At 41.4% G+C, this 26,381-nt stretch overlaps 1 long non-coding RNA gene across 1 annotated transcript in view; it reads right to left on the bottom strand.

The window, feature by feature from the left end:
- The window catches only part of LOC145516788 (uncharacterized), a 149,189-nt gene that overhangs the window by 41,029 nt on the left and 81,779 nt on the right, over positions 1-26,381 (bottom strand). Inside the window, exon 3 of the long non-coding RNA XR_014061767.1 lies at positions 19,375-19,454. This is a non-coding gene — a long non-coding RNA (uncharacterized LOC145516788). The remainder of the gene's footprint in view (positions 1-19,374; positions 19,455-26,381) is intronic.

A 26,381-nucleotide genomic window follows, 5' to 3' on the forward strand; every position in this document is an offset into this window, starting at 1 on the left:
GCCACAGCGAAGAGCCTGTGTCCCGCAGCTAAGACCCAATGCAGTTAAATGAATAAATAGATATACAAAAGAAACACAGATTTTGTTTTTAAAAATCTTATTATTTTCAAAAACCTGAATATATGTCATGGAAACAAGAAGTATTGCAGTCATCTGTGTGGGGATTATGTCTCAACATTAAGGGTACCATCATTGTTAGCATCTCCTTTTATGAGGAAAAAAACAGAGACTGGTAAAGTCTTAGATTCCCAGAAATCACAGCAAAATCTGAACCTGAAAGTATTCAGTTCAGTTCAGTCGCTCAGTCATGTCCGACTCTTTGCAACCCCATGAACTGCAGCACGCCAGGCCTCCCTGTCCATCACCAAATCCCAGAGTCCCCCCAAACTCATGTCCATTGAGTCAGTGATGCCATCCAACCATCTCATCCTCTGTCGTCCCCCCTTCTCTTCCTGCCCTCAATCTTTCCCACCATCAGGGTCTTTTCAAATGAGTCAGCTCTTCGCATCAGGTGGCCAAAGTATTGGAGTTTCAGCTTCAACATCAGTCCTTCCAATGAACACCCAGGACTGATCTGCTTTAGGATAGACTGGTTGGATCTCCTTGCAGTCCAAAGGACTCTCAAGAGTCTTCTCCAACACCACAATTCAAAAGCATCAATTCTTCGGCGCTCAGCTTTCTTTATAGAAATATTAACCAGGTCCATTTTTCCCCTTCCTGCCCACACAGGGCTCCAGCATATTCCCACCTCCCTGATAGCCCACAGGCTCAAGCCTGCACTGACACTCACCAAAATATTCACTGGGTCTTGGCAAAGCACAGCTAATGGCCCAGGAAAGGAAGAACAGAGAACCTTAGGCTTTTCACCTTTGTTTCGCTTTCTGGACCTGAGCCTTTTCAGGGCAGGACATTGGAGGCAAGTGCATTAATATAAAGGCAAACAGAAACGTCCCTTTCTCCATGCTTATTGCCAACTGATGATTTGCTTTCCTAGTCTACCCCATAAACACAGCTAAACTGTGCCCTGCCAAGAGGCACCTGGGAGGAAGATGGAAGTCCTTAGTCGAGTTTGCCCAGGCTGCGAAGCTACAGTGATTCTGGTGAACCAGGCTCAGATCCAGCTTGCCTAGTGCAGCTTTATGCCCACCTCATTTACACAGGTCACTCTGTGTGGTACATGTTATTATAAGTAATGCACCCACCCACCACAGATTGTAATGCATCCCAGAAAGCAAATTACTGTCAAGAATAAGTTATATGACATTCCAGACTAAATTAGCCGGTTATTCATCTGAAGACCAACAAACTCAGCCTCTATTGAACCATGAAGGAAAGGGAAAAGCATTGAATGATTATATAGATGTTCTGTAGTGAAGGGTTGGGACAGGACTGTATTGAAACCCTCTCCTTAGTATGGTGAAGCTGAGAAAGGTCTGGAGAGGTCATTCAGCACACCTCCTGCCTCAGCCTGCTGCAGACTCCAGGGATCCATTAGCATTGCCCAACAGAACAAAAAAGATATATACCAAGAAAAAGCGTGTCTTGTTACACATTTGACAGCTACATTTTTTCCTAGGGCTACTCCAAGGAAGTAGAACAATATGTCAAGAATAACTTAGGAGAAGTTGAGAAAAAAAAGTCCTAGGGATATGTAAGCAAGTTGGCGATGACATGAATAAATGAAGCAGTATAAGACAAAAAGGCAGCTCTCAATAAGCTCAGATCACACCTCATCTGCCTCATATCACACAGGATACTCACCACCTGATTCCCACAGAGTAGCTGGCAGGTGAAGGAGAAAACAGGATTTGGGAGCTTGCTTTTTTTTCTATTTCCATACTTCTAATTGTTCTTAAGTCCCACTCCCTAGGTGGCTTAAACATTAACAGGCTAAAGCTATGCCCTAGCCTTACACTGGGGTGCTTATGCTCTTTGGCTTCCAAAGGACAGAAGTAACTTCATTTAGGCTACCTCAAGTCATGAGGGCTTGCGATTCAGTTACACCAGGTAACATGTGGCTTCTCCCTTTTCTACCTATCTGCCCCAACTCTCGGAGAAGGCAATGGCACCCCACTCCAGTACTCTTGCCTGGAAAATCCCATGGACGGAGGAGCCTGGTAGGCTGTAGTCTGTGGAGTCGCTAAGAGTCGGACATGACTGAGCGACTTCACTTTCACTTTTCCCTTTCATGCACTGGAGAAGGAAATGGCAACCCACTCCAGTACTCTTGCCTGGAGAATCCCAGGGACGGCAGAGCCTGGTGGCTGCCATCTATGGGGTCGCACAGAGTCGGACACGACTGAAGCGACTTAGCAGCAGCAGCCCCAACTCTCATCCTTAAGCCCCAATCTGGCTGGCTGATCCTCTCCATATTCCTCAGATCAAATTCCAGAGTCTGTTTCCCACTGTAATCACTTAACTCCTATTGGTCAGAAGCTTTGCCTGTCAGCCACCCTACAAGCTCACCAGCCTATGAACTGGCTGCCTTTGAGTCAGGTGTCTACATCTGGTCCAATCATCAGGTGCCCACTGCACAAGATAAGGTTTAGAGTAGCTTCTTTGGTCAGGAGCTATGGACCAAAGCAACTTTTCCAGAAAAGAGTGACCAGGATTAGGGGGTGAGTTCTCAAGCACATGTTTAAGTCAAATTGCCACCAAAAGCTTAAGCAGAAATAAACCATTTATTTAGAGGCAGGGTCTTTAAAGGAGCAGGACCAGTTTCATGGGCTTATGCACAGGTGCACAGGGTCCCTGCACTTACAAGGGCCCACACTTGGCTTAATCCTCCTTTGTAGATATCTTGACATTCTTAATAATCTTTGAATAGGGGGTTCTACATTTTCATTTTGTATGAGGCCTTGCAAATTATGTAGCTATTCCCCTATAAGAGCTTTTATTATAACAAGTGAAGAGAGTTTCATAGAACTAAATAATTTTGGATTCAAAGATTCTTCAGAGATCATTCACACAAAATACTCATTTGACAAACAAGAAAACTGAGCTCAAAGAAAGGGCTGATTGCTTAATCAAGATCCCACAGTGAGCACTGGCAGCGTCAGGCTGGAAAGAGATTCTTATCGCCAAGTCCAATCTTCTCATTACTCCATGTGGCAGGCTTCCTAGCAGAGATGACTGCTTGACAGTCAGTCTATTTAGCCAAAATATTTGGTAAACTACTTAGAAATCTCATTTTATGAGGCTGATATAAAAGCACAAATGTCCACCTTTCCTTGTTCAATCTTGCATCCTATTTCCTCACCTATGACCTCCAATGGAACAGATTCCAATGACAATCTCCAGAATCTAAAATGAGAGCTGGGTAGAGGAATATAAATTAATAGAAACTCCTGGAGAATTATCTGATAACAGATATAAAAATTACAGTGTCCATACCCCTCTCTCCACAATTCCATTTCTACATACAGTCTCACATATGCACAAATATTATTGCACACCCAAGACTGTTCATTGTGGTGTTGCTTATAATAGCAAAAGATTAACAATCTAAATATCTATCAATAGGAAACTGGTTTAAATATAATATGTATATAAATACATGCACACATACACATATATATATATATGATACTATGTTCATGCAACAAAATATTATATAGCTCTTAGGAAAAAGAGGTTAATTTATATTTACTAATATGGAACAATATCTAACATACTGTTTCACAAAAAAGCAAGGTATAAAATAGTATACAGCATGCTTCTCTTTGTGGGGGGAAAGAATACAGGATTCCCCCCCACCCCGCTCCCGCCACTATCTGTAAGAGATAATTTCCAAGTAGATGCCTGAAACCACAGATAATACCAGACCCTTTATATACTATGTTTTTCCTATACATTCATGCCATACATACCATGGGTAGGTATGTATAAGAACTATGATAAAGTTTAATTTATAAACTAGGCACAGTAAGAGATTAACAACAATAACTAATAATAAATAGGATAATTATAACAACATATTGAAATAAGTTATGTGAATGTGGTCTGCCCTCTTTCTTTCTCTCTCTCTCTCAAAATATCTCACTGTACAAGTGCAATGCCTTAAAGGAAGCGCTTTACAGCATACCTGAATTGCCAGCATCGCTATCCTTGCCCTCTGAGCCCATTATTAAATAAAATAACATGAGCATTGCAATCCAGCAACAGTTATTTCATATCAAGATGGCCGCTAGAGTGGATGCAATGATTCACACCCCTCATGGAACAGAGGGGAGAGCACAAGATTTCTTCACACTACTCAGAACAGTGCACAATTTAAAACTTACGAATTGGGAGTTCCCTGGTGGTCCAGCAGTTAAGAATCTGGCTGCCAATGCAGGGGACACAGGTTCAATCCTGTATCCCTGGTTTGGGAAGATCCCACACACCACAGAGCAACTAAGCCCATGCACCCCTGAGCCCTAGAGCCCATGGTCTGCAACAAGAGAAGCCACTGCAGTAAGAACCCTTTGCACCACAACTAGAGAGTAGTTGCCTGGCTTTCCACAACTAGAGAAAGCCTGCATGCAGCAATGAAGGCCCAGGGAAGCCAAAAATAAATGAATAAACACATAAAACTTATGAATTGTCTATTTCTGGAACTTTCCATGTAATACTTTTGGACCTCAGTTGACCACAGGGAACTGAAACCTCAGAAATCAAAACCATTGATAAGGGGGAAAACACCACTGTATTTAGTTATATATCCTATAATTACACAAACATATGTTGGAGTATTTGTACTTGCACATAATCTTTCTAGAAGTCCATTCAAAACAGGATGATTGCCTTCAAAGAGACTCAGGGATAGGAATGTGGGGAAGATTTTTATTCTATGCCCTTTTGTTCCCTTAAAATGTGTGCTATTTTCATATATTTTCAAAAATTAATTAGTTATAAATTAGGAGGTTGGGATTAACCCATACACACTATTGGATATAAAACAGATAAGGGCCTACTGTATATCACAGGGAACTGTAGTTAACATTTTGTAATAACCTATAAGGGAAAAGAATCTAAAAAAGAACATATACATGTATGTATGTATATAACTGAGTCAGTGTGCTGTTCACCTGAAACTAATATAACATTATAAATTAACTAAACTTCAACAAAATAAAATAATTAGTTCCATTAAATGAGTGTCTGAAAGAGGACTCCATGACACTGTCAGTATTGATTCATATCTATAATAGTGGCTTCTCTCGTAGCTCAGTCAGTAAAGAATCTGCCTGCAATGCAGGAGACCTGTGTTCAATTCCTTGGTTGGGAAGATCCCCTGGAGAAGGAAATGGCAACCCACTCCAGTATTCTTGCCTGGAGAATCTCATGGACAGAGGAGCCTGGCTGCCTACAGCCCATGGGGTCTCAAAGAGTCAGACACGACTGAGGGACTAAACCACCACAATAGTGAAAATCACACTATTGTTTACTAAGGCTTTTGCTAGGATCTTGTATTGAACTTATAGACAAAGGAAATTATAAGTAGTTACATCAAACTGGAATAAAAAAACTATTCTCTCTTTTCCCCCTCCTCTGCTCCATATAAAAAGAAAAATCTGAAAAGTTTTCAAAACCTGCTTAATCCATTGCTTGTTTAGTCATTGGCACAGCTGTGTGACACAGTGGAGAAAATGAGAAATGTTCCAACTCTTTCTTTGGAAATTTGCCAATATCCTCTCCAAAGTGTCCTTCAGAATATCCACTTATGTTTTACCAATGCACCTACCAATCGTGTTGCTGAGCACTTTAACAAGAGCTTTACTTTGAACCAAAAGCACAAAGGGGGACACAGACGTCAGTACTGCCTTCGTTCAGCAGAAGTACATTTTCCTCAAGTGGCAGCCTAAATGGTGACTTTAGTTCTCCAAATGAGCCCAATTCCCTTGGGAAAACTGATTCCTAGTTAAGAAGCCAAGACAAGGGAGAGGTCCCCCTCAGCCTCGTATTCTCTATTCTTCCATTTCACATGGTCTACATTTATGCAGCCCACACGTAATGGATCAAGAATGGCCACAAATTCTTGACACACCTCTCCTTGGGAGGTAGGATCTGTTTCCACTCTTCTAGATTCTGGGTTGCCCTGCGACTTCTTTGACCAGTGGGATATAGCAGAATTGGTGCCATACCAAGTCTGAGTCCAGTCTTTAAGAAACTGACTGTTTTCTCCCTTTCCTTTCACAGTCCTAAGCAAGGCACTGTGTAAAAATTAAATTGCTTTCCTAAGGATAGCAGGTGGAGATGCTAAAACAGCATGGAGAGGGAAAAACGGCCAAGGTTATTCCTGTCAAGACATCAAACATGTGGAGAAAATAATCTAAACCCTCAGCCCATACCAGCCACCAACTGAAGAGCACCAAGTAACCTCTGTCAATGCCAGGTGGAGCGGAAGAGCCACCCAGCCAAGCACTGCCCAAATTCCTGACCCACAAAATTATGAGATGTAATTAAATGCAGCAACATATAACCCGACTACCACACTATCAACTATTAAACACTGACATCTTCAAATAGTTCATACTCAAAAGTCAGTCTTTCCTAAATTACCTTAGAATAATGATAGAATTATCTCATGCCAGGCAGCCACCACTACTGGGAGAAGAGGCCAGGTCCAAGTTGAGAAAATAGAAGAATCTCCTCCCCTAGCATCTCTTCCATGTAGAGATGAATCTACATGGCCAAGTTGAAGGGCCTTCATCTGTCACTGAGGACTCCAGAGATCACAGGCCACAGAGCCTGAAGTTTGCCAGCTCACACAGGATCCCCATCCCTGACGGTATCCTTTGACCAACCCTATCCATGGCACCACTCTACCAAACCCATGTCCACCACCTCATGGTGGTCACATGTGGTTATTCTTGGAGGTGGGATGAGAACCAGATCCTCTTACTGCAGCCCTTGCCCTTCCAGGCTGAGCTGAGAGGAAAACCCAAGTCTTGGAAGGAGGGATTCCTGGATTAACTTCCCCGACCCACAACGACTGGCAGTTGCCACCCGCTCCAGTCCATGTGCCTGTTCTCACCCACCCACAGGGTTGCCAAGGCCTGAAGGAAGTGGCTCTGTCAGAAACCATAATTAGGGATTTCATCATATACTTTAGCTCCCTGAGAACAAATTCTTCCCTACAGCATGCAAATCTATTGTTCAAATTTCAAACACCCAAATGACCTTCAAACACATTGTTGGGAATGCATTAGGTGGAAAAGTAAAGACACCACCTCTTCTGAATTACAGACATGGTCTTGAAATGCAGAAAAGGGCATTTCTAAGGTTGAAGCAAGAATGAGAGACTTTAAAACAACATGATGAAGGACTACAATGAGACTGACGAATATAATTTAGCAGGGTCCAGGTTGTGCAGAGGAGAGCATGCACAGAGATGCTATGAGAGAGGAGAAAGGGGAGGTGAAAACAGGGTCTTCTCTCTTCCTGGTTCCTGGCTTCAAAGGAATGGAGTCCCATTCAACGTCACTGAACACCTTCCCCCACGGTCTGTATAGACAAATACAAATGGTGAGCTGACCATCTGAATAATCTATTATTCAGCAAGTCTGGATATTACTAGGGAAGAAAAGTGTTGGTTTAGAGGAAAGCTTTTTTTCCTCCAAACCCAAAGGAAGGAATTTAGGACTTTTCTAAATGATCTCAATAATTGTCTCGATTTTTTACTTCAGATAATGACTCTTCCCAGAACATTCTTGGGTCGGGTCTATAGAGGCAGAGGAGGGAAGAGAGAAGGGGAAAGCCACCCAGGTTACCTCTCTGGTTGCTTAGACTGGTCCAATTCCACTAAGAATCACACAAACCTCTTCATTCCTTCTGCTGTGTTCACCTGACCTTTTTCAATCTCTTTTTCCTCTCTCCATTACCCTAAGGGAGTTATCTAGCCACTCCAACTTTCTTTGCATGCAAAATATAACAGTCCTTTGTTTCTTCTTTCAGATAAAGGCCGTCTTGGGGAGGGGAAAAGGAAAGAGCCTGGCTTCTTCAAATTAGCTCTGAAATAAAAGTCACTGCCAGATGTTATATAAAAGGTGACGTAATCCTAAAGTACTTCATTACATATGCAGCTCTGCTCTTCAGCCCAGGAGGAGTTTATTACATTTTGTCGATCCCATTTTCTAAACCCACATCATTTTTACATAATTTTTCCTGCCTGACAGACATCTTCACATTCTCACAGCAACCCATCAAGATAGCGTTGCAACAGCACAGGGAACCAGGTTGGCCGTTTACAAATAAGGGAGCTAATAAGCCAGATTTGTCCCTGAGATACAATTCAGAGGTAAATGGTCTATCCATGCGTGTAAGAAGCACATCTATTTTAGAAAAATAGGGAAGAAAGCAGAGCATCATTCCAGCTGACACTGTGTTCTTTCAAAATAGGTACTGAATCTATTCTACAAGTAGGAAAATGGGGAAATGCCAATCTAAACTTATTCTTGCAATCCTCTTCATTTCCCTAATAAATTCCTGAGTCCTAGTGGAATAGATAGCCATGGCAAATGCATTAAGATCAGACTTCCTGCCTTTCTGGATTGGCACAAAATTTAGATGAAAACACACCATTTGTACCAAGGCAACATCTAGCTACCGGGATGCCTTAAGTGCAAACACTGCGAGACACTTCCTCCCACTCCCCAGGTGCTAAGCATCTTTCCCCCTCCTTTCCTGGGCACTTGGGGCCCTACTGCCCTCTGATGGTGAAAAGCAGCAGTGCAGGCTGGACGCTTCTTCCCTCCCAGGAGGATTAAGGACTAGCTGGAGTCAAGAGCTGAGAGGGCCACTGCCTTAAGATCACTATGAGAGGCCGAATACTCTCAGCTACTAGTCGGAAAAAATCTGACTCAGAATTTCGATGGGATAAGAAAATGCCTGTAACTCCCACTCCCAGGAGATGTATATACATATACGCCATTCATCTTGAGAATCTCCTTCAGCTTCAATGAAAGACCTCTGTTAAAATGAACTTTATGGCTTCAGATTGTAATTACAAACTTGGGGTAACAGATTTTGTCATTTCTTTTAAGAGCAGAATTTGAATATAGGACAGAGGGAGATGTGAAGCCTTTGTAAAAGAACCCTGTGCCCTCCTCCCCCATTGCTGAGGAAACAGATGTAGATCGATGGATCACTAGGCCCCAAAATACACATATTATTTTCTACTTTTGCCCAACGTCATCACATTCCTTAGTTCTAAAGTATTTTGCTTCATAGATTCAAATTTTCCTTTCCTTTTAAAGCAGTTTTTCTTCTTATGAAGATTATTCGTGCACATAGCCTAAAGAGTCAAATAGTTCTGCAAGTCTCATTCCAAAAAACAGCAGTCTCTGCAGTGCCTACCTCTTGTTTCCTGCTCCTAAGAGGCAACTACTTTCAACTCTTTCAACTGAATCATTTACTCTCTGCTTTCATGTTTCTGAATAACGTGTGTATGTTGCTACTTCTTGATATTTCAGCTTAGGCATATTATATTGACTTTGCCCCATGGAAGATGATTTCATGCACATACACACACAGACCCCACCACACAAATATCCTTTCCAGTATAATTTTGGTAAGATTAAAAATCAAAATTTATAGTACTATGACTATTAAATTCTTAACAGCCAAGTCATGTAGGCTCCGGGACTTGGTGGTGGACAGGGAAGCCTAGCATGCTGCAGTCCATGGGGTCGCAAAGAGTCGGACATGACTGAGCCACTGAACTGAAGTCATGTGGTATGCCATATTTACTTTCCCTTTCCCAAACAAGTTTTTATTTTCCTTGGAGTTTAAAAAAAAAAAGTTATTTTTTCCACATGCTCATTTTTCTATTGTATTCATTCCCTGGAGGAAGGCACGGCAACCTACTCCATTTTCCTTGCTTGGAGAATCCCATGGACAGATGGAGGCTGGCAGGCTGCAGTCTATGGGGTCGCAAAAAGTCGGATATGACTGAAGCAACTTAGCATGCATGCACCTAATGTATTAATTTCATAGGGCTGCCATAACAAAGTACCACAGTCTTGGTGGCTTTAAACAAGAGAAACTTGGAATTCCCTGGAAGTTCATGGGTTAGGACTCTTGTGCTTTCACTGCAATAAATAAATAAGTCCACTGCTGAGACCTACAGCTCAAGGGGGTGGAAGAGGGAGATTCTTTTAAAAAAATAATAAGAGAAATTTATGATCTCACTGTTCTGGAAATTTACTATTCACAGTCTGAAATCGAGGTGTCGGCAAGACCATGTTCCCTTTGAAGCATCTAAGGAGGAGCCTTCTTTGCTCCTTCCTACCTCCTAGTGTTTGCCAACAACCTTGGCATTCCTTGGCTTGCAGAAACATCTACACCTTGATGGTCACATGGCCTTTTTTCCTGTGTATGCCTGTACCACCAAATGGCACGCTCCTCTTCATATGGCTTCGTCTCTCTATATCGCTTCTCCTCTTGTTATCAAGACATCAGTCATCTAAAGACTAAGGGCCTACCCTGTTCCTGTATGACCTCACCTTAATTTACATCTTCATTGCATCTGCAAAAACATTATTTCTGAATAAGGTCACATTCTCAGGTATCAAGTGTTGGAACCTCAACTTACGTCTAGGGGGTCACTGTTCTACCCACATTTATCTTCATCAGTTTACTCCCACTCTCTCTCCAGTTGTCTAAATCTCCTCTGAGTATATGCAAATATTTTCTGTTTCCTATCAGGTTCCATCTTCTGTGTTGGTTCCCCCTCAGGCTTTCCCTTTATGGCTGATTATAGTTACAGTCTATAACCTTTCAAGTTCAAATGCAAAAACAGTGCATGTTCCTATCTCAATAGTGTCATTGGCTACCCAAGGTCACATGCCAATCTCAAACCAATAGTTACATGCAGCAGAATGCTATGCACACAGTGGCTTAAGCCTGGGTCTTATGGTCTATCCCTGGAGCTGAGAGTAAGACCAGCTCCATTTAACTGCATGATCTGAGCATGAGAAAGAAGTGATTCCTGTATAAGAGCAGGATTTGAATATGAGACAAACTGAGATAGGAATATGGAACAAAGGGTGAATAGATGCCAAGCACCAAAAAAAACTAATGTCCACTATATCTTGTCAACAAGACCTTTAAGAGGTATCATTTTCCCTAAACCAGAACACCAACTTTGGCTCTCTAAAGAATTTTATGATAATTGACTCACTCCAGGAAAGTTAAAAAAACAGAAAAGAAATTGAACAAAAATACATTCACATCTACATTTTATCCTTCTTTTGCTTTTATAGGAATTGGTGTGGTAAGATCTAAAGGAAACATACACATCACTTTAACACATTCTGACATCCTAAAATGTTTGGGGAGAAGGTATTATCCCAAATACAAAATGTCCTACAAATGCAAAGAAATACCCTCTGGTCAAATCCTCATTATTTCAAACAGAATGATGCAGAAAACAAAAATTCCAACCAAGCAAGCAATAATTATCCCACTGATATTAAAAATGTTCTCCTGCCGAGATGCCACACGAAGTTTTCTTCAAGTGAGTTTTCACACTACACCCCAGTTGTCCAAAATCATCTGTTCCCATCTGTGAAGAGTTTTGAGAACACCAGCCTCACTCCCACTCCATCTTACAGCATTGAAGGAGTTCAGGAATGTTTAGCTTTGGGTTTCCTCTCTGTTGACTTCTCTATTAATTTTTGACCTAATTCTTTGTACTTTGGAACAACAGATCACAAACTTTAACAGTCATTTTATTCACTGAAACAGATAGTGTTTGAGTCTAAGAATTAATGATCTTTCCCAGCCTGAGGGCCTCTGTCAGGGCAAAACACAGGCTTAAAGACGTAAGATCCAAGACAATAAACTCACAAAGGAAAAATGGAAGAAATAGGAGAAGATGGTGTCATGGTTTATTTTACGTATTAGTTTGACAGGGCCCCAGGATGTCCGGATGTCTGGTTAGGCGTTATTACCTGGGTGTGTCTGTGAGGGTGTTTCAGGAAGAGATGAGCATTTGAATTAGTGGACTGAGTAAGCAGAAAGCCGTTGTCAATGTAGGCAGTCACCATCCAATCCACTGAGGGCACAGATAGTACAAAAAGGCAGAGCAAGGTTGAATACTCTCTCTACCTGAATACTTGAAGTGAGATATATATATATATTTTATGATCACAATGAACATTTCCATTTACTTTGCATTATATGTCATTATAAATGTTAACAAATAAAACTTAAAAAGGATACCTTTGGGTCGGTCAGAGGAAAGTACAAAAGTCTCATGTGGGGGCTGCAGTTTAAGGATGCTGTCTTCAGCCATTACATGATGGCAAAACAGTGGTAAGCAGTATCCAAGTCCATATCAAAGACACTATGTATTTCCTTATATATCTTATTGAATCTGTTTCTCTAGAGAACACTGAATGATACAGATAGAATAGAGAGGAAAAGAAAAAATTACCAAATAAAAAGCTAGGGAAAGACAAAGAGAAGGCCAGAAAAACAACAGAATAAAGAACATGGAGAGAAGGATATAAGATGATAAGATGGGAAAAGTCCTAATTTGGGTATGAGGATCTGCTCTTTGTAACTCACTGCCTAGCCCTGGGCACCTGTCTGGGTTACCCCTCTGGGCCCCTGTCTCCCCACTAAGAGGAACAACCTGACAACATCTCTTGAATTCCTCCGGTCCAACCACTCTCTGATTGTGATTCCTCCATTCCACCCCCTCAGCTAACACTGAGCTGGGTGCCTACCTGCCAGGATCCTCACCTGGGTGGGGGTGACAAGCAGCTCACTGCAGGACTGGTTTTAAGTGCTGCCTTTGTCAATAAAGCACTTTTCGGCATTCTGAGCTCAGAGAGAGGATCCCGATGGGATGGGCAGCTAAGTGCTGGATGTAAAGCTGCCAAACCATCAGGCCCAGGGGAGGCGCTCTGTGAAGAGCATTTCCTAAAAACTCAGCATTTAGAATGACACATCTTGACATCCCATTCCCAGAAATCTATCACTTCACCTCCTATGGGGTTTTAATGGTTGAAAAAACAATAAGCTCTCTATTCCAGGTGATGTTAGCAAAAGACCTATTTCTCGGATCAATGCCCTCAACCAAATACCAAAGCAAATACACAGGCTCCTTTAGGTCTTATTCACCCTTCTATCTGCTGCCGCCCCTCCATGGAAGCAGATGAGATTTTATGGCATGATTAGTGCTGAGAGTTCTGGATCAGCAGTGATCTTCAACCAGAGGACACTCAAATAAATTCCCTAGAGAGGTTGTTTTTAAAAATGGCTGTTTGGGCCCCTTTCCTAAAATTTTTCATTTAATTGGTCTAATAGAGGAATGCAGGCATCAGTCTTTTCTCTTTAAACACTCCCCAGGTGATTCTAATGTGAGGCCAGGACGAGAACTACACAAACTGTGGAATGCACCATCAAGGAGCCCCTCAGACACAGCTACTTTACATTTCCAATTGTTTTAGCCAAGAATCCTTAACAGAAAAGAAGTTTCCCCCACAATAGCTGTACATGCTATGTTTTGGTCTAGCTTTTCTCTTTCCTCTATGGAGCTACAGACATATTCCAAGCAAGCAAGGGTCCTATCAAGGGTAAGAAAACCACCAAATCTTTGCTGAACTAGTGCCCTTCTAAATTTGGGGCTGACATTGCTCTTTTAGAACTTATAGGAACAATTGATCTGCCTCCATCTAAGGAAATGAGTTCCAATGCCAAGCAGTTCTGGTTCGATAATATGTTCATCATTAAAGCCATTTCTTGGGTACTGGAGAAAGTAGAGTCACTGGCCCTGTGTTCTTAAATCTTAAACTTTGTCCAGTATTCTGAAAAGTCTGTCCCTCCACAGAGTTTAAAACAGCTATATCCATAGTTTGAGCAGTATCTCGGTTAGTCATGGATCTTCAAAGTAAATTATCTGGCTTTGTGGCCATCAATTTTTACTTTTTGAAATTTGTCAATAATAATCCTTCCTACAATGTTCCATTGGTCAGTTTTCATTCCAATCCCAAAGAAGGGCAATGCCAAAGAATGTTCAAACTGCCACATAGTTGCACTCATTTCATATGCTAACAAAGTAATTCTCAAAATTCTCCAAGCTAGGCTACAACAGCACATGAACCAAGAACTTCCAGATGTTCAAGCTGGTTTTAGAAAAGGCAGAGGAACCAGAGATCAAATTGCCAACATCTGTTGGATCATAGAAAAAGCAAGAGAATTCTAGAAAAACATCTATTTTTGCGTCATTGACTACGCTAAAGCCTTTGACTGTGTGGATCACAATAAACTGTGGAAAATTCTGAAAGAGATGGGAATACTAGACCACCTGACCTGCCTCCTGAGAAATCTGTATGCAGATCAAGAAGCAACAGTTAGAACCACACATGGAACAATAGACTGGTTCCAAACTGGGAAAGGAGTACGTCAAGGCTGTATACTGTCACCCTGTTTATTTAACTTATATTCAGAGTACATCATGCAAAATGCTGGGCTGGAAGAGGCACAAGCTGGAATCAAGATTGCTGGGGAAATGTCAATAACCTCAGATATGCAGATGACACCACCCCTATGGCAGAAAGTGAAGAGAAACTAAAGAGCCTCTTGATGAAGGTGAAAGAAGAGAGTGAAAAAGCTGGCTTAAAACTCAACATTCAAAAAATTAAGATCATGGCATCTGGTCCCATCACTTCATGGCAAATAGACAGGGAAACAATGGAAACAGTGACAGACTTTATTTTCTTGGGCTCCAAAATCACTGCAGAAAAGACGCTTGCTCCTTGGAAGAAAAGCTGTGACAAACCTAGACAGAGTATTAAAAAGCAGAGACATTACTTTGCCGATAAAGGTCCATACAGTCAAAGTTATGGTTTTTCCAGTAGTCATGTATGGATGTGAGAGTTGGACCTTCTGAGATTCTGAGACTACAATCTCAGAAAGCTGAGCGATGAAGAATTGATGCTTTTGAACTGTGGTGTTGGAGAAGACTCTTGAGAGTCCCTTGGACTACAAGGCGATCAAACTAGTCAGTCCTAAAGGAAATCAATCCTGAATATTCATTGGAGGGACTAAAGTTGAAACTCCAATATTTTGGCCACCTGATGGGAACAGCCAACTCATTAGAAAAGACCCTGATGCTGGGAAAGACTGAAGGCAGGAGGAGAAGGGGACAGCAGAGGATGAGATGGTTGGATGGCATCACTGACTCAGTGGACACGAATTTGAGTAAGCTCTGGGAGATGGTGAAGGACAGGGAAGCCTGGCATGCTGTAGTTCATGGGATCACAGAGAGTCAGACACAACTTAGCGACTGAACAAAAACAACATGATGTTCCATATATTTAGCCCTTACAGTATATCAGGCACCATAATAGACACAAAATATATCTAATTCACAGGACAATCCTGAAAAACAAGTACTGTTTTTCTAAGTTTACAGATGAGAGATCCCATGGCTGGTAACTATTAGACCTGAGATCCAAATTCATGTCTGTCTGGCTCCAAAAATAATCATCTTCCCACAGTGCTCTACTTCCCACAGAAAATCTGTTGGAAGGTCAGTAGCTGCAACAAAACAATAAAAGTAGATATTTGTATAACAAAGAGCTGAATTACCCCAATGTTCTCTCCTTTCTCTCTGAACTCTAAAAGGATCCTTAGCCCCAGATTTCCCATCCTCAACTATATTAAAGTCTTTAGAGCCTCCAGTCCTCTGAGAATGGAAATACTTCCTGATTAATTTGTGAGATGCATTACACACTTCTAAACTATATATAATCGGATCCTATAGATGTTTAATCAGTGTGGCTGGTAGAGTAGGAACTGGAAGGTCCAAAGGACAGATGGACATCTGTTTGAGTTGACTAGGAAAAAGACTTCCTAACAAGAATGCAAGTTCTTACACAGATCAGGCTCCTTGAGAGAGAAATGCAACTTTGGGCAGACACCAGGAACACAGTCAACCACATTCAAAGACGAGGAAATTAGCATGCATGCCAGCCTTTTGAGAACAAAAGAAAGCCCCACTCCCCAACCTCTGGTGCTCTACCAACCCAGCGAACTGACTGCAATCCTAAAATGTTTATCCAGCTACATTCCCCCAGGGTTGTCTTAAAGAAGATAGAAAGAGCCGGACCACAATAGAAAAGCCCCTATCTCACTTGGTAGGTCATGCTGAAGTTGGAAGAATGTAATTGCTTGAATATTTAGATCCCATCTGAGTTGGCCCTTCTCACTGAGACAATCTAGTCTTAAAGAAGACTGTCCCTTCCTCTCTCCTATTAGTAGGCAGCAGCCGCCTCGTCATCCCCTCCAGAGTCAGGAAAGCTATTATCTATCTCCTGGATTTAGTGAAGCAAATAGAAGTTTGATTTCTTTTCAGATAAAAGAGATGATGCAAATGAGAATTTTATCTTGCATGGAGGAGTGACAAAGTAGGAGAATGAATCCTTCTTGATTACAATCTTCCATCATTCTGATTTTATAATTACTGAATGGAATCAATCAGCTTTCAATTGTTACCTTGGTGAAAGATTAAAACATCATTACTTGTCCTACATATTTCACACTTTAGCAAATTTTAATAAACTGAATGCATGAGAAATGGTTATATTATCTCTCATGATATTGGGATGCAAATGACATTTGTATTGATTTTAATACACATTTGTTGGTCAAAAAGAGTCAGATTCCAACGAGGCATAGCATCCTATAATCAACACTAACAAATGAAGACCACTGAACACTGAAATGGCCCAGATGAAGTCATTAATCAGAAATATCATAAAATAATTGCCAAAAAACTAGGGCGGTCTTATTTTCCTAATGAACATCTTTTATGGTATATTGATTCATTTATAACTCTTACACATTGTTGATTTCTCTACTAAAATATTTTAAGTAAGTGTATGAAAAGCACTTTAAAAAGGCAACATTAGGAGAGAACTAACTTCTCAATAGAGGGGCTCATAGGTACCTCCCCAAAAGGTGAGAAAGACTCCTGGAGATCACAGAAGATATACAACTCTTCCTTAAAGCAATTGAAGTCTGAAAATTTCTTAGCCTAAGAGTGGGAAAGAACTTACAGAGTTATGAATAACATAAAACAGAATAATAAAGATGACGTTTCCATAGTTAAGACACCACAGCTTCAAGTAACTTTGGTTGCTTGATGTACTTCAGTTCCCACATTTGTAAAATGGGACATAATAATAGCACTCACTTCACAGGGCTGGTGTCAAGATAAAATGCAAAAGTAATATACATACAGCCTATATTAGCATCCTCCAGTCAAACTGCATTTCCCCAGTTAAAGCAGTGTGTTGTTTCTGTTCAGTCACTAAGTTGTGTCTAACTCTTTGTGACCCCATGAACTGCAGCACGCCAGCCTTCCCTGTCTTTCACTACCTCAGAATTTGCACAAACTCACGTCCATTGAGTCAGTGATGTCATCCAACCATCTCATCCTCTGAGGCCCACTTCTCCTCTTGCCCGCAGTCTTTCCCAGCATCAAGATCTTTTCCAATGAGTTGACTCTTTGCATCAGGTGGCCAAAGTATCAGAGCTTCAGCATCAGTGCTTCCAATGAATATTCAGGGTTGATTTCCTTTAGGATTGACTGGTTTGATTTCCTTGCTGTCCAAGGGACTCTCAAGAGTCTTCTTGAGTTTCATATATATGAATATCTTATTTTGTTTCTCCCAAATTCTCTCTGTTTGATTTTTTATTATTACTTACTCTAGCTGGTACATTGAGCCATGCCTCCTAGGGGACTAATCAAGTCTGGGAAGATCTGGAAACTAGAGTCCAGCCTTGCGGGTAATAAATAGTGAGGGGTGATGAGGAAGCCTGAGAACGAGGTCTTAAATGCTTCACAGTGTGAAACTTTACCAGCCCCAGCCTTTAATAGACCTATAAGAATTGTGATAAATGTCTTCTATGGGATTCCATTTCTTGAAAAGCTGGAAAAAGCAATGTTTTTCTACAAGAGAATATAGAAGATAAAATATAGATGGCCCTGGAAAGACATGTGAATGGAGACGAGGGAGCCGGGCTTATAAGAATCAGGACACGCAAAGAGTCATGGGAAGGGGGCCAGTGTGTCTGAGCCAAGTTCACATGAATCTTCAAGAGAGAGGACTGGAAATGGGGGACCTAGGTGACACCACTGGGTATTTCGAAATAAAATCAACTCTTCCAAAGCCCATTTTCTCAATTTAATATTCACTGCCCTTCCTTTCCATTTTGGTTTTTCAAAAACTTCATCGACACCAATTCAACATACTAGTCTTCAAATCCAGTTAAATTCATTCTACCAACCTCTTTTATCAGCTTTTTATTATCCCACATCTTCCTTTAAGGTTATTTGAAATTTTAAAACAATACTATAATGAGTGTTTTTTAATCAAAGCAAGATACCCCTTATATCTGCTATGGAAAAAAAAATTATATAGGCCACTTATCCCTTGACTACGATGATGACAGCAGTAGCAGTTATTGTATATGGAGTGCTCACCATGAAGCAGGCATCATACTAATTGTTTTACTTGCATTAATGTGTTTAACTCTTACAACATCCCAACAAAAGCAGACTATAATACAAATGAGGAAACTTAAGGTCATAAAGTTGGTGGTAAAACCAGGATTGCTTCATTCTTTAACTATTCATCACTAGGGGTAAAACACAACAAATAAGCTACATCTTTAAATGTAGATTAAAGAAAAGAGAGGTGCAGTTATAGGTTTAAGTTCATTTATTCACAAGGGGTATAAAAAGTAAAGTGACAGCAATCACAGATAAATAGTGCTTTACTTTAAGGCCCTTGAAAAAAGGGTTTTGGTTTTCAAAACCAGTCATAATAGTAAGTCCCATGCTACATACCTTCAGTGTGATTTTTAACTCCCTTTACTTCGTGATATGGGGGGGTCTGGGTTCCTTCGCTTGAATCTGGGAGGGCTTATGAATAACGGTGGAGGTGATACTATGTACTTTCAAGTTTAGTTCATAAATGCCTGCTTATGTTGGGATACTTGCTTTTGGAACCCAGCTACCATAGACTCTCATCTCAAACGCACAAGAGAAATACCAATTCCTTCTAGAGAGCTTAGCTTAACCAATTACAGAAGGCTCACTTGGACACCATAGCAAAGTCCTTAGAGGCCATTGTTCTTCAGATCTCTTGGCAGCCCCTGTTCAGCAAGGACAACCGCCACAGGACCCCGCAAACCAGTGGAGAGCCAACAGAGGGTTTTCCCCGCAACTTTTGGGATCACCTCCACAATTCGAAGGCCCCGCGTGTCAGTGGATGGCCACCCTGGTATTGTGCCCACAATTTTCAGGCCCCCACGCTGGTGGCCAGCTCCCACAGCTTTCCATTCCCTGTCCTGTATCTCCCAACATCTCACCGTTCAAGGCAGTTTCTTCCATCTCCAGGCTGCCTCGCCGATGGTTGGGCTGCATCCCTGCAAGGCCTGTGCTTGCCCAGCTTTAAGATGGAGGAAAGAACCCAAAGTCAGTAACAGAAGTTTAATGGATGGGGGGGATCTTACATGTCTGAAGCAAGGTCTTGGAGCAACATCCACTGTGTGCAGCTGCCGGCAAGCAGGACATGAGGCTGTCTTTGCTGGGAGGGGGAGGGGATTACCAATTATAGAGGAATTGGCCTCAGGTGGGCTCACTAGTTACCAGGGAATCCCAGGAGGGGGCTTGCTCCTCCCTGACCCTCTGACGAGAACAATCACCAGCTGGGGCCTGAGGCAAGTATGTAGAAAGGTCAGTCTGGTGGATAAGATACAGGTGAAGCAGGCACTGGTCAGGCAGAGGGGCTGGGTAGAGTGCAACAGAGCAGCCATCTTGAGTGCCCTGACCATACAGAGACCAAAAGAGTCAGCAGGGTTTGTTCCTTCTGCCAGCTATGAGGAAGAATCTGTCCCAGTCCTCTACCTTGGCTTGTGGTAGTTTGCAGACAGTCTTTGGTGTTCCTTATCTTGTAGATGTATCACCCCAACCTCTGCCTTGATGTTCACATGCTGTTCTCCTTGTGTGCATATCTCTGTGTCCAAATTCCCCCTTTTTATAAGGACATGAGTCATATTGAATTAGGAAAGTGAAACGGAACTAAAGAGAATCTTGATGAGGGTGAAAAGGGAGAGTGAAAAAGCTGGCTTAAAATTCAATATACAAAAAACAAAGATCATGGCATCCAGTCCCATCACTTCATGGCAAATAGAAGGGGAAAAAGTGGAAGCAGTGACAGATTTTGTTTTCTCAGGTTCCAAACTCACTGCAGACAGTGACTGCAGCCAAGAAATTAAAATACACTTGCTCCTTGGGAGGAAAGCGATGACAAACCTAGACAGTGTATTAAGAAGCAGAGACAAAAATAAATAAAAGCAGAGACTTGACTTTACTGACAAAGTAGTCATGGTTAAATGTTAGGACTTAACCGTCCAATTTAGTTAAGTCAAAGCTAGGTTTTTCCAGTAGTCATGTATGGATGTGACAGTTGGACCATAAAGAAGGCTGAATGCCGAAGAATTGATGCTTTTGAACTGTGGTGTTGGAGAAGACTCTTGCGAGTCCCTTGGACTGCAAGGAGATCAAACCAATCAAACAAGCCTGAATATTCATTGGAAGGACTGATGCTGTGAAGCTCCAATACTTTGGCCACTTGAAGCAAAGAGCTGACATTGAAAAAGACCCTGATGCTAGGAAAGGTTGAAGGCAAAAGGAGAAGGGGGCAGCAGAGGATGAGATGGTTAGGTGGCATCACCGACTCAATGGACATGAATTTTAGCAAACTCTGGGAGATGGTGAAGGACAGGGTAGCCTGGCAGGCTGCAGTCCGTAGGGTTGCGAAGAGTCAGACATGACTGAGTGACTGAACAACAACAACAAACAACTAATGACCCCATTTTAATTAGGCCTTGATTATCTCTGTAAACCCTATCTCCAGTCTCACATTCTGAGGCTCTGGGGGTCAGAACTTCAACATATACCTTGGGAGTGAGGGGAGAGAGACACAATGCAACCCATAACATCACTGAAGAAATACGACCTAAAATGGGTAGTTCCATCATTTTGAAAGAGAAAAACATAAATCCAGCAGACAGTGGCAGTTTACTTGATGTATATATAAAGAAATGTGCAAAACACTTCTTTTGAAATTCCAGACAAAAGCAACCCTGACTGGCTCTTTTTATAAACCTCAAATTCAGCCCAGATTCATAAATCCTTGTAGAAAACCCAGGCCAATTTTGAAGTTACCGACAAATTCCAGAGGCTGAATGGATCAGACAGAATTTCACTTGGTATTTAGGATTATTGCATCCAACCTAAAACTTAAGGCACATTCATGGAACACAAACTCCTTACAAATTGAATAGCGGCAGATACTAAGGGCTCATGAGCCATCTGGAATGTACATGCTGAATGTTGAGGTTTTCCCATGTCAAAAACATGGGATGAGGGTGGCAGGCAGGCTGGCAAGTTCTCACTGTTATCAACTCTATAATGGTGTATTTGCATCTCATGTGCATTTGAATTATTTCAAGTAGTGCAGATACACAAATAATAATAAAGGACCTCTTTGTGAGTAAAATTTTAAACAATGTGTATCTCATTAAATGTAAAATTTGTCAAAACTCACAAAATTTCAAGATGGGCAGGCTGATTGACTAGCAAACTGTGGTTTTATTAATGCCATAGGAAGATGTCACTTTAACCGGTTATCAGAAACAGCTGCCCTCTTTGACCAGCAGGCACTGGTATCCATGTACGTCTAAACTTCCACCAGTGGTTTCAGTAGCCATTGTGCTCTCATTTCAAATCTGACTGTGTTGACAAAGGGTTAATCTCCAAAACAGGCAAGCAGCTCATGCAACTCAATACTAGAAAAACAAACAACCCAATCAAAAAGTGGGCAAAAGACCTAAACAGACATTTCTCTAAAGAAGACATACAGATGGCTACTAAACACATGAAAAGGTGTTCAACATTGATCATCTTCAGAGAAATGCAAGTCAAAACTACAATGAGATATCATTCCACACTGGTCGGCCATCATCAAAAAATCTACAAACAATAAATGCTGGAGAGAGTGTGGAGAAAAGGGACTGTTGCTCTGTTGGTGGGAATGCAAATTGATACTATGGAGAACAGTATAGAGATTCCTTAAAAAACTAGGAATGAAACTTCCATGAGTGCATGCTAAGTCGCTTCAGTCATATCCAACTCTTTGTGACTGTATGGATTGTAGCCCACCAGGCTCCCCTGTCCATGGGATTCTCCAGGCAAGAATACTGGAATGAGTTACCATGACCTCCTCCAGGGGATCTTCGCAACCCATGGATCAAACCCATGTCTCCTGCAGCTCCTGCATTGCAGGCAGATTCTTTACCACAGAGCCGCTGCTGAAGCCCCAACATTACCATGTGACACAACAATCCCACTACTGGGCATGTATCCTGATAAAACCATAATTGAAAAACACACTTGTACCCCAGTGTTCTTTGCAGCACTGTTTACAATAGCTATGACAAGGAAGCAACCTCGATGTCCATCACAGATGAATGGATAAAGAAGCTGTGGTACTTATATACAATGGAATATTACTCAGCCATAAAAAGGAATACATTTGAGTCAGTTCTAATGACTGAACCTAAAGCTTATTATACAGAGTGAAGTAGATCAGAAAGAAAAAAATAATTATTGTATATTAACACAAATATATGGAACCTAGAAAAATGGTACTGATGAACCTATTTGTAGGGCAGCAATGAAGACGCATACCTAGAGAACAGACTTGTGGACACAGTAGGGGAAGGAGAGGAGAAAGTGGGATGAATTGAGAGTATAGCATGGAAACATATACATTATCATATGCAAAATAGACAGCCAGTGGGAATTTGTTATATGATGCAGGGAGCTCAAACCAGTGCTCTGTGACAACCTAGAGGGGTGGGTTGGGGTGGGAGGTGGGAGGAAGGTTCAAGAGGAAGGGAGCATATGTATACCTATGACTGATTCATGTTGATGTATGGCAGAAACCAACACAATTTTGTAAAGCAGTTATTCTTCAATTAAAAATAATTTTTTTTTAATTTGACAGTTGTTAAGATGAAAATCTTTGGAAAAACAGTGTCATCCAGGGGTTCATTTAAGTGATGGATCTACTACTGAAAAACACACTGGAAAATCAGTAGCTTGGGACTAGGAGTTTGGTATGATAAATAGCTATGGAGGGTAACCTTGATATGCCCTACTGTGAAATTAGAAGAGAGAACTGTGTAAAAGACTGAAGACCAAGAAACAAAAAGCAGTTCAAGCAAAAATAGGCCTCCATAGGTGTGGGGGTTTACACTTTGCAAATACATCCCCTCCACTTTGTACTTATTCCCAGGGGGAAATTAGTCTCAAATTGTGAAGATTTTAATTGTTCAAGGCCTTCAGGAATATTTCTCTTGAATTAAAGACCACCATCCTGTATTTTCTTAATAGTTTTATTGAAATATAATTTATATATCCTCCTAAGTGTACAATTCAATGATTTTTAGTAAATTTACTGAACTGTGTAACCCTCATCATAATCTAGGCTTCCCAGGTGGCACCAGTGATAAAGAATCTGCCTGCCAATGCAGGAGGCACAAGAGATGCTAGTATCATCCATGGGTTGGAAGATCCCTTGGAGAAGGAAATGGCAACCCACTCCAGTATTTTTGCCTGGGAAATCCCATGGACAGAGGAGCCTGGTGGGTTACAATCCATGGGGTCGCAAAGAGTCGAACACGACTGAGCAGGGGCACAAATGAGCACACGCGCACACACACACACGCACACACACACACGCACACACACACACCCATAATCTAGTTTTAAAGCATTTTTATCAGCCCAGTAAGATTTCTCGTGACCGCTGATGATTTTTTAATATTGATTCATTCATTCATTCATTCATTTATCTGGCTGCACTGGGTCTTAGTTGCGGCACTCAGGATCTTTGATCTTCGTTGCCTCACGTGTGATCTTTCCATTGTGGCGTGCAGGACTTTTAGTTTCGGCATGCAAACTATTAGTAGCAGCATGTGGGATCTAGTTCCCTGACCAGGGATCAACCCCAGGTCCCCTGGGTTGGGAGCACAGAGTCTCAGCCACCGGACCACCAGGAAAGTCCCCCCACTGACAGTTAATCCCTGTTCTTACCTCCATCCCCAGGCAACCATTGACTACTTTTTGTCTCCTTGGAGTTGCCTTTTCTGGACATTTTGTACAAATGGAATCATCCAATATATAATCATACAATATGTGGTTTTTGTGTCTGGCTTCTTTCATTCAGCATGATGTTTTTGAGGTTTATCCATGCTGCAGCATGTATCAGTATTCCATTCCTTTTATTGCTGACTATTCCATCATATGGATCCTGTAGTCATTTTTGGCTTTTTTGGTTTGTTTTGGTCTTTTTTTGGTGGCACTATACAGCCAAAAAACTAAGCTTGTAGGATCTTTAGTTCTCCAATCAGGGGACCAAACCTGGGATCATGGCAGTGACAGTGCCAACCACTGGAGCACCAGGGACTTCTCCTGTAGTTGTTTTTAGACGTATGTTTAGATGTCCCAAAGGTATAGCTACTTCTTACTGTGTATGCCAGATGTGACTTTGAGTATGTGTGGTAGATAGTACCCCTCCCTGTACACACACCTTACACTGAGGGGTGGAGTTATTTCCTCTCCTCCTCTCCCTAGCTTGCCCTGTCACTTGACTTGTTCAATAGATGTAGAAGTATCATCCTGGGACATCTAAGCCCCCTTAAGAGAACTGGCATCTTCTGTATCCTTCTCTGAGAAGCCAGGCATCAAGCTGTAAAGAAGTTAGAGCTAGACTACTGGATGAAGAGAGAGCATGAGGAGCTAGGCTTTCAACCACAAGAGACATCTCAGATGTTCCCGCTCCAGCTGAACTTCCAGGCGAATGCAGCTACATGAATGACTGCTGTCACATCATGCAGATCTGCGAGGACACTCAGCTCAGCCCAGGCAATCCATCCAAGAAAAGATAATAAATGACTGTCATTTTAAATCACTCAGTTTTGGAGCCATTGGTTATGCAGGAATTTTTGGTTACCTAACCAAAACATAATGATTAGCCAAAGTCTTTCTCCTCCATTTTAATTCTTGTTGATTTTGCTCTTTCTTAGTTTGTACAGTTGTATTATATTCTGTATTATAGTATTGTATAGTCCAAACATAATACAGTATATTCTACAGAGATTTCTAATGGGCCTTGACTCTAACATCACTTCCTTGGCTGGTTTTTTTTTGGGGGGGGGTACATTGAAGAATTTTATGTCAATCAATCTGCTTTCTGATATTCATATGCTGAAATATTGAGACAAAAATTTTTTAATGCTCTGAAGAGAACCACCTGGAGAGCTTTATAAAAATGAATTCTACAGCCCCATCTCCAGTCTCTCACTGTGATGGATAAGGAATCAGTATCCAGCTGTTCCCATAACAGTATACAAGTTAATTTAATAATCACACCAGGAAAGCTATTTTAATAACTCGATTAAGTATTCCCTGAATTTTGATTAAAGGAAAATCAGCATGTTAAACACTGTGTATAAGGACACAAAAAAGCATCAAAATATAACGCTTACCTTCAAAAAGTCTAGACACTGGTTGCCAAAAAAAAAAAAAAAATCGAATCAGTATCAGATTAACTCTCAATCAGCATGCTCTCCAAGTTTCACAACTCTATGGGGCAACAGTCACAGAGAAAATAATGTGAATGGTGTCTCTTTGAAGCTATTTAACAGACTGCACTAGAGATAGAAAACTTGATAACTGTTACATATCAATTATATATCAATAAAATGAAAGAAGGAGAACGAATGTCCCCCTTCACCTCTAGAGGACCATCCCTACCCCCTCCCCAAGTATTCAGTCCACGAGTTATTGTCTCCAGGCTGGCTAATCAGAGGACAACATCCTTCTTGCTGTTACCAAGTCCAACCTCATACTGCTCACTGCACAACAGGCCAATAAATCAAGAGATAAGTTGTTGGGGCAACAACAGAAAGCCAGCAGTCCAAGAAGACAGTGGGCCTAGTGTCCCAAAGAACCATCATACCTGAGTTAGAATTCAGACTTCTTTTATACTAAAAGGGGAAGGAGTGTGGTTAGTTGTTGCAAACACCAATAGGAATTTTGCAGGAATACTTCATTCTTGCAACTGTCCACATAGGTCTGGTCATACTATTCCTATAAACCTTCAACAAGACAAATGTTGTTCTCTGTTCTGCAACTTTTTAATCTCTATATTAATGGGAAAATGTTATACCTTTAAAGGTCAGAGCCTTGAGGATGGGCTATTCTGTATATTTTAGGCTATAGGCAACATTTTTTTAAAAGATTG

Source organism: Giraffa tippelskirchi, chromosome 8 (genome assembly GCF_054371585.1).
Source record: "Giraffa tippelskirchi isolate mGirTip1 chromosome 8, T2T-mGirTip1v1.2.pri, whole genome shotgun sequence".
NCBI lineage: Eukaryota > Metazoa > Chordata > Mammalia > Artiodactyla > Giraffidae > Giraffa > Giraffa tippelskirchi.